The 8653-nt window shown below is 43.3% G+C and overlaps 1 pseudogene; it reads right to left on the bottom strand.

Moving 5' to 3' along the window:
• Positions 1-4896: 4896 nt before the first annotated feature.
• Positions 4897-6584, bottom strand: LOC102868856 (annotated as a pseudogene).
• Between the last annotated feature and the right edge of the window lie 2069 nt (positions 6585-8653).

The following is an 8653-nucleotide window of genomic DNA, read 5'->3' as shown; positions in this document are numbered from 1 at the left end:
GCAAATTCGTGAAGCGTTCCATATTTTCGACCCTGAAAGAGTCTGTAACTAAGGCTAACTCCTTTCACCTACAAATTTCGTCTTTGGATACAAAGGTAAGAGTTGATAGTCCTTACGGATGGACTGTTTAAAAAAAAAAAAGAGGCAGGGAAAAGAAAGGAAAAAAAAAGTCTGTGCAAAGAGTAAGTCATTCTTTGTACAAAGTTCTGTCATGAAATCTCCAGCCTCTTTTCTGTCACCAAGACCTTATTTTCCCACAAGTCCTTCTTTGCCCACAACTTTTGCATTTCAGCCACCAATTATTAATGTATCATGATTGCATGTTTAATCAATTTCAGACTTCAAAAGTTGGTAGAAATCCTCAATTTCTTTATCTTTCACAATTGGTGTGTATATTTGAATAATAGTTGTATTCTTTTTATGTGTATGGATAGTATCCTATCATTCACAGTATTATATATCAGGATAGATCTTGATATTTCTTTTTTTTACCATGAATTCCATGCCAGCCCTCTTCAATTTGTCCTTTTTCTTCATGTCAGTGACTGTCTGATTAAAAATGGCCAATAACAGTCCCTCGCAGGTCAATAACACCTAGAATTTGTGTACTCCATTTCATTTTTCACAACTTTTGATTTTTTTAGATTCATATTTCATATATTCCATTTTCCAATTATTAGTGATATTTGTAGCTATTTCTCCTCGTTTTGAGTCTTGCCACACCAGTAAATGAAAATCCTTCTCTGGGTAAAAGCTTTACTTCACATCATTAAGGTAGACTCTGTTTTGAGGAGACAGTTCTTCCCTAGTTATGTTTTGAATGCCAATCAATCTGAGGGCTCATCTACAGGCACCATATCCAATGTTGTCCATAAGGCTTTCAAAGGCCTATTATTTCAGAAGTAGATGGCCAGTCCTGCTGCTGCTGCTTTTTTTTTTTAGTCCTTCTTAGTCTGGAAACTCAACTGACACCTGTCTATTATGAGTGGCCCTTCTAGTATTTGACCTCAGATGGCATAGCTTCCAGTATCACAGCAACATGCAAGCCACCACCATACAGCAAACTGATAGATAAAATGGTGGCTTTTAGAGCAAAGACCAAAGACTATAGTCTTCAATATGAGTTACATCTCAACATCAAGAAAATAAAATCCTCACCACTAGATCAATAGGTAACATCATGATAGGTGGAAAAAGATTTAAGCTGTCAACAATTTCATCTTACTTGGATCCACTATCAGTACCCTTGGTAGAAGCAGTCAAGAAATCAAAAGGTATGTTACATTGGGGCAATATGCTGCCAAGGATCTCTCCAAAGTATTAAAGAGCAATGATGTCAGTTTAAAGACTAAGTAAGATGCACTTGGTCTAAGCCTTGGTATTTTCAATAGCTTTTTATGCATCTGAAAGTTGGATGATGTATAAGTATTACCAAAGAAGTATCAATGCCTTTGAACTGTGGTGTTCGAATAGAGTATTGAAAAAGAAGGGGGGTGGGGGAAAGTCTGTTTTAAAGGAAATGCACTCAGAGTGTTGCTTAGAGCCAAGAATGGTGAAACTTTGTCTCATTTACTTTGAGTGTGTTTTCAGAAGGAACCAGCACTTAAAGAGAGACAGCCATGCTGGGAAAGGTAGAGAGAGGAAGACCCTCAATGAGATTAAATTGATGCAATAACTACTACAATGAGTTTGAGAATGACAAAAATGATGAAGATGGCACAGGAGAGGACAAGGTTCAGATTGTTGTTTATAGAGTCATTATGAGTCATGATGGACTTGATGGCACCTAACAACAACAACCTATGAATATGTTGTATTTTGGTTTTGATACAGTCCAATAACCTGTCTTCTTTTTTCTGCCCTTTTCTATAAAACTTTATTATTAATTTCAATGAAAATTTACAGAGACTTTGAATTTCCATTCATTTATTGTTGCACTTTTCTCCCCTCCCAACCCAACCCCTCCAGTACACTACCCTCTTGGAAAAGTAAAAGAAAAAATTCTTTTATTGTTTTACAAACTTTCCCCCAGGTCCACTCCATTATACAGCCTTTGCTCTGGACTCCTGTCATGACAAAAATACCTAATCACATATCCCTTTTAAACAGTTTTCTCCCTCATCTGTTTCAATGAAATATACATTATTGAACCCATCTTTCTCAGTCTCCCCCAACCCCGAAATCAGCCCTGTTTTACAACAGTGGCACCATGCAGTATTTGTCCTTTTGTGACTGAGATACTTCACTCAGCATAATGTCCTCCAGGGTCACACATCTTGTGTAATATTGCATGAGTTCCTTGTTTTTCAATGCATCATAGTGTTCCACTGTGTGAATATACCACAGCTTCTCTATCCATTCATTTGTTGATGGGCACTTAGGCTGTTTCCAACTCCTTGCTATTGTGAACAAAGCCACAATAAACATGGGGGTGCATATATCTGCTTAGATGTCAGTTACGGTCTCTTTGAGGTATATTCCCAGTAGTGGAATTGCTGGGTCAAATGGTATCTCTATTTGCAACTTTTTGAGAAAGCCCCATACCGCCTCCCACAGGGGTTGCACCATTTTACACTCCCTCCCACCAGTTTCTCCACAACCTTGCCAGCATTTGTTGCTTGCTGTTCTGTTAAATTTTGTAATTCTGACTGGGGTGAGATGCTATCTCATAATTGTTTTAATTTGCATCTCTCTTAGAGATAGGGATTTTGAACATTTCTTCATGTGCTTGTTGGCCATCTAAATATCTTCTTTAGTGAAGTGTCTGTTCATATCCGGTGCCCATTTTTCTATTGGATTATTTACCTTTATCTTGTGGTGTAACCTCTGTCTTCTAATTGATGGTTTAATCATACTTTAGTCTAAAATGATAAATTCTTTCAACAGACAAACAAACTTTAATGGTTTCCATTTCATTCATGTGCATTTTAAGATAGCCTTGGCACTCATTTGTAGTCCTTCTTCAACAAGTGTCTCATGAATTCAGGATGGCTACATACATCCTTCATCTCCACTATCTTGCTTTCAGCTTTACAGACAGGATGTAGGGCCTGGAAAATATTTGTTCTTTAGGATTTTGTACTCACAGCAACATGCTCTCTCTGCTCACAGTGCATCAGCAAGCACTATTGTCAATGGCAAATGGATCTTGGCAGAAAGCAAGGAGTATCAGAGGGATATCTGTGTTTCATTGACTATGCAAAAGCATTTGACTGTGTGAATCACAGCAAATTGTGATTAATCTTGAGGAGAATGAGAATCTCCAAACACTTGATTGTGCTCATGCAAAACCTATCCTTTGACCAGGAAGCAATCCTTAGAACACAGCAAGAAAACACTGCATGGTTCAAAATCAGGAAAGGAGTGCATTAGGGTTGTGCGCTCTCTCCATACCTTTTCAATCTATATGCAGAACAGATCATTCAGGAGGCTGGACTTTATGAGGAGGAATGTGGCATTAGGATTGGAGGAAGACTCATCAACAACCTATGTTATGTAGATGACACAACTTTGCTTGCTGAAATTGAGGAGGACCTGAAGTGCTTGCTGAAGAAGGTCAAGGACTGTAGTCTTCAATATGGATTGAAGCTCAACATCAAGAAGACAAAGATTCTCACTACTGGGCCAATTGGCAGCACCATGATGGAAAGAGAAGAGATTGAGGTTTTTATGTTACCGCTTCCTCAGCTCCACAATCAACACTCTTGATACCAGCAGTCAGGAAATCAAAAGACCAATTGCATTGGGTAATTCTGCTTTCAGAGACCTTTCCAGAGTACTGAGAAGCAACAAGGTCAGTCCAGAGAATAAGGTATACCTAAAACAGGCCATCGTCTTTGCAATTACGTGCTATGCATCAGAGAGTTGGACAATGAATAAGGATGACAAGAAGAATCGATTCCTTTAAGTTGTGGTGCTGGAGAAGATTATTGAACATACCATGGACTGCCAAGAAAACAAACAGGTCTGTTTTGTAGAGGATGAGACCAAGTTTCTCCTTGGAGGCTAGGAGTTTGAAGCTCCATCTCACATACTTTGGGCATACGGCAAGAAGGACCGGTCCTTGGAAAAGGACATCATTCTCAGAAGGTGTAACAATAGGGAAAGAGAGGAAGACCCCAGATGAGATGGATTGATACAGTAACTACAGCAACGACAGTAGGTGTGTTGGAGTCAGTGAGACTGGCTGAGTACAGGGCAGGCTTCAGAGCTGTTGTATGTAGATAGGGCCACTAAGAGTCACAGGTGACTCAATGGCACATAAAACCAACAGATATGAACAGGGTGTAGAGAAATATAGTTTAGCTATTTGTTTAGGGAAGTATCACCATTTGGTGATTATATGGCACTGTCTGTGCTCTATCCCAAAATTATATTTACTGTGATTATTAATGTATTTAAGCTTCATTCTAACATCCTATTTATTATTTTTTATATTTGTATTATAGTCTTCATCATATTTTTTTTTTTTTGCCTGCCTGTCACTTTCGTTTATTTGGTAGTTCTCTGTCACATATGTCACTATGAGGCCGAATTAACTCGGCTGCACCTAACAACAAGATTCCAGAGGAGCGCCTGGGCTGTGTAGTTAACTTGCCCACTCAAAGGTTTGAAAAGTTCTAGTGAACCCAAAGGTGCCAAAGAACAAAGGGCTGGCAACCTACTTCCCAAAGCTCAGCCATGAAACCTTCCAGGGCACAGCTCCACTTTGATGCAGATGGAGTCCCCAAGAGCCAAGATTAACTCAGTGACAAGTTTCTTAACTTCTTAAAGTTCCCAAAGAACAGCTTAGATCGCCCCCATAGGACAATGTAGGGCCTCCTGGGCCCTGGAGTGGCTAGGCAGTGAGGACCAGTGGCCATAGCTCACATGTAAGCAGCCTGGCTGCAGAGGGCCTCACTCCTTGAAGGAGAAGTGCATCTTGTTGTTGATCATCTTGCTCTCGGGGTTGAGGCGCTAGAAGATGTGGGCCAGCACGTTCACCATCTGCTCGCGACTCAGCCCTGTTTTCTTGATCTGGAGCTTCTTCAGCAAGTCTTTGGTGGTCATGGGCTTACGGGTCAGGTAGTGGTGCACAGGGTCCTCTCTCTCGCATGTCACTGCTGCTGGGCGTCGACTTCCCCAACTGGGGCTGTGGGGTTGACTTCCCCAACAGGCTCTGGGGCCCAGCCTCCATCCGGAGCTGCTTGGTGGGGGCCACCCGCAGTGTAGAGGAGGTGGTACTGCTGTTGGTGCTGGGTGTGCTGGGGAGGCTGTCCGCCCCCCGTCCCCCAGCTGCCTCCAAATAATGGCTTCTGCTCCCTCTAGAGAACATTATTTTTCGACATGAAGAGAGCTGAGGAGGCCTTGCTGGTGATGTCACTCTCCTTTGAGCTGTCATTGCTGTCTTTCTTGCTCTTCTTCTCCCGGGGGGCAGGAGCCTCCTTGTTCTTCTCAGCTAGTTTCTCCTCTTCACTCTCCTCGCTGCTCTCGCTGTGCTCGTCCACCCCTTTGGGCCCCTCCTCCTGCTGGGTCACTCGCGGTTTGCTTCTATCTCGTCCTGGGTGCTGCTGGAGCCGTCTGACATGCAGTCCATCTCCTGGCCCTCAAAGTCCTCATCGTCACTGTCCTCGAAGGCCTCGTCATCAGAGCCCTTCTTCTTTCTGCCCCCTTTGTGTGTGTGGGGCACCTTCTTCTTAGCTTTGGGGGCTCTGCTGCCTTCCTTGCACTGGCCTCGCTGTCATCGGAGGACATCTCCAGGTCGTTCTTCTAGGTGTGCTGCTTCTTGTCCTCGTTCTCGTCCTCGTCCTGGTCCTGAGCCTTCAGTTGCGGAAGTGGTTCAGGACCTTGTTCCTTCTCTCCCACTCCTCCTCAGCCTCCTTGGCCATGACCGTGCGGTGTCGCGCCAGGGGCATGAAATTCCCCCAGCTGTGCACAGGGAAGGCCTCGAAGGCGCCGTCGGGGCACTGGGTGAAGATGAAGTAGGATGTGTTCTCTGTCAATCCTCCCTTTTTCATACCCTCGAACTTCCGAAATGCCTTTTCGCTTAGCAGCCGTGTCTGGTCCTCGGGCCGGAACTCCTTGACGGCGACGCCATACTCCTTCCGGTGGGCCTCCTCCCGCCCCTTGTGGTCGAACTCCCTGCCTGCGCCCCACCCGGGCATCTCCGCCTCCTGATAAATCTTCTTGTTGCTGAAGTCCCGCTCTAGCCGTGCCTGATTCCAGGTAGAGAAGCTGACTTTGTCGACTGCATTGAACACCATGATGTTGTATCTTTAGTTGTGTTTTTGGAAACTGTGACAATGTACTCTGACAGTCTGGCTGCTGGGACCTAGGGCTGCCTTGGCAGCAGTCAGCAGTTCGAGTCCACTCCGAGCTGGTCAGGGTTTCTCGTGTGGGCCAGGGTTCCTGGCCCTCAGTCCTGGGAAAGCGGCCCGCTTGGTCTCTTTGCTCTGTCTCCAAACTAGGTGAAAATCCGCGCCACCAGCCTCTGCACCGAGTACCCGGAAGCGTGCTCCCAGCCACGTCCAAGTCTTCATTATCTTCACAAATATTTTATTTATATCTTCTGTCTCTTTCTCTAACAAGACAAGAACTTTTTGCATGTTCTTAATCAATTTTTTTAAAACATTTTTTTTAAAAAAATCAATTGACACACTTCTCCTGGCCCCTTGGATCAACTAAATGGTTTGATCAACCTTGCTGTTGTTGTTATTGTTATGTGTTGTTGAGTCGCCTGTGACTCATACCGACCTTGTGTACAACAGCCCTAAACTCTGCCCTATTCTGGGCCAATCTCACTTTCCGTGACACACCTACCCTCATTACCCCAGTCACTGAATCAATCCATCTCATCAAGGGTCTTCCTCTCCTGTGCTGCTTATCCACCCTCCCAAGCATGATGTCCCTTTCCAAGGACTGGTCCCTCCTTGCAAAATGTCCAAAGTATGTCAGACGAAGCTTCAGAACCTGGCCTCCAAGGAGTACCCTGGCTTCACCCTCTCTAGGACAAACCTGTTCATTTTCTTAGGTGTCCATGGTATATTCAATACTCTTCTACAACACCACAGCTCAAAGAAAAAAGAGTGATAGAATAGTAGGAGAATTAAACTATCAGAAAGCCTACTACTAAACTCCAAAATCATCCATCACTCATCTCTCCCCACGCACCCTCCCACCCCCACCTATATTACATTTTACAGAAAGGTTTATATAAAATTACACTATCGAAGTTTCACTTACATTAAGGTGACAAAGGAAAAGGGCATGTCTGTACATTTGGTTTTCTAGTTTCTTAGATCAAAGACTCTTTGATATGAGTGACCATCCCATGTCTTCATCTTTATCAGGGACCAGGATATTCACATAACAAAGAAGGGGATGTACATAATAGGTGTAACAAAAGGGCATAGAGAATCACATGAAGCCATCTAGTCCAGGTCGATAGGGTGTAGAAATGTAAGTGGAGCAAACTACCAGCTCTGTTTTTAGGAGCTACTTTGAGTTTGTGCTCGCTTCGGCACATAACAACAACAACACTTTGAGATTGTTAACAGCTTCAGTTTGCTTGGCTCCACAATCAATACTCTTGGTTCTAGCAGCCAGGAAATTAAAAGACAAATTGCATTAGGAAAGTCTGATGTCAGAGACATCTCTAAAGTACTCAAGAGCAAAGATGTCATTCTGGAGACTAAGGTGCACCTGATTGAGGGTATAAGGTGCACCTGATTGAGGCTATAGTCTTTGCATTCACTTGCTATGCATCAGAGAGCTGGACAGTGACTAGGGAAGATGGAAGGAAATTGATGCCTTTGACTTGTGGTGCTGGAGAAGAGTACTGAATATACCATGGACAGCTAGGAGAAAAAGTAGGTTCGTCATAGAGTGTGAAACCAGGCTGCTTCTTGGAGCTATGGATTCTGAAGCTTCACCTGACATACTTTGAACATGTTGTAAGGAGGGGCCAATCCATGGAGAAGGATGTCATACTTGGGAGGGTGGAGGGACAGCGCAAGAGAGGATGACCCTCTATAAGATGGATTGATTCAGGGACTGAATGAGGTAATGAGGGTATGTGTGTTGGAAACAATAAGATTGGCACAGGATAAAGCAGGGTTTAGATCTGTTGTACATAGGGTTGCTATGAGTCACAAGCAACTCGACAGCACATGATATCAACAGCAACTTGGCGTTTAAGATGTTAAGGTGTTAATGCTATAATTGCATAATAAAAGAGCTTTGCCTATAAGGTGGGTGAAACTTAAGCTTTAACTGGCATGGAGGTTTCACTGAACTTGCTATAGGACATATGGTTTCAGGTTTGCTTAATATTCTACAGTTGTCCTTACCATGCAGCTTGCATGGTTGGATTACACCAAGACACTTCTGTCCTCCATCTTTGTTAGCTTTTCTTCTGCATTTTCCTTTTCTTTCTATCTGTCCTTCTGGGAAAGTTCTGCAATGTAGTCTACCACCACACTAATTTGTTTTTGTTATATCTCTTCTACTTTTTAATCCCATGATTATAGTTTTTATTTTGACTAACCTAATTCTCTCACATCTGGCACATCTAAACATTGTTGTTACTGTTGTTATGTGCCATTGAGTTGCCTGCAACTCATAGCGACCCCGTGTACAACACTCTGTAGCCTGCCCTGTCCTGAGCCAGTCTCAC

This window comes from Elephantulus edwardii, unplaced genomic scaffold (genome assembly GCF_000299155.1).
Source record: "Elephantulus edwardii isolate Elephantulus edwardi_28Jun2011 unplaced genomic scaffold, EleEdw1.0 scaffold00017, whole genome shotgun sequence".
NCBI classification, from domain to species: domain Eukaryota; kingdom Metazoa; phylum Chordata; class Mammalia; order Macroscelidea; family Macroscelididae; genus Elephantulus; species Elephantulus edwardii.
Note: the sequence above shows the minus strand (reverse complement) of the source record. Positions and strands in the feature narration are given on the sequence as shown.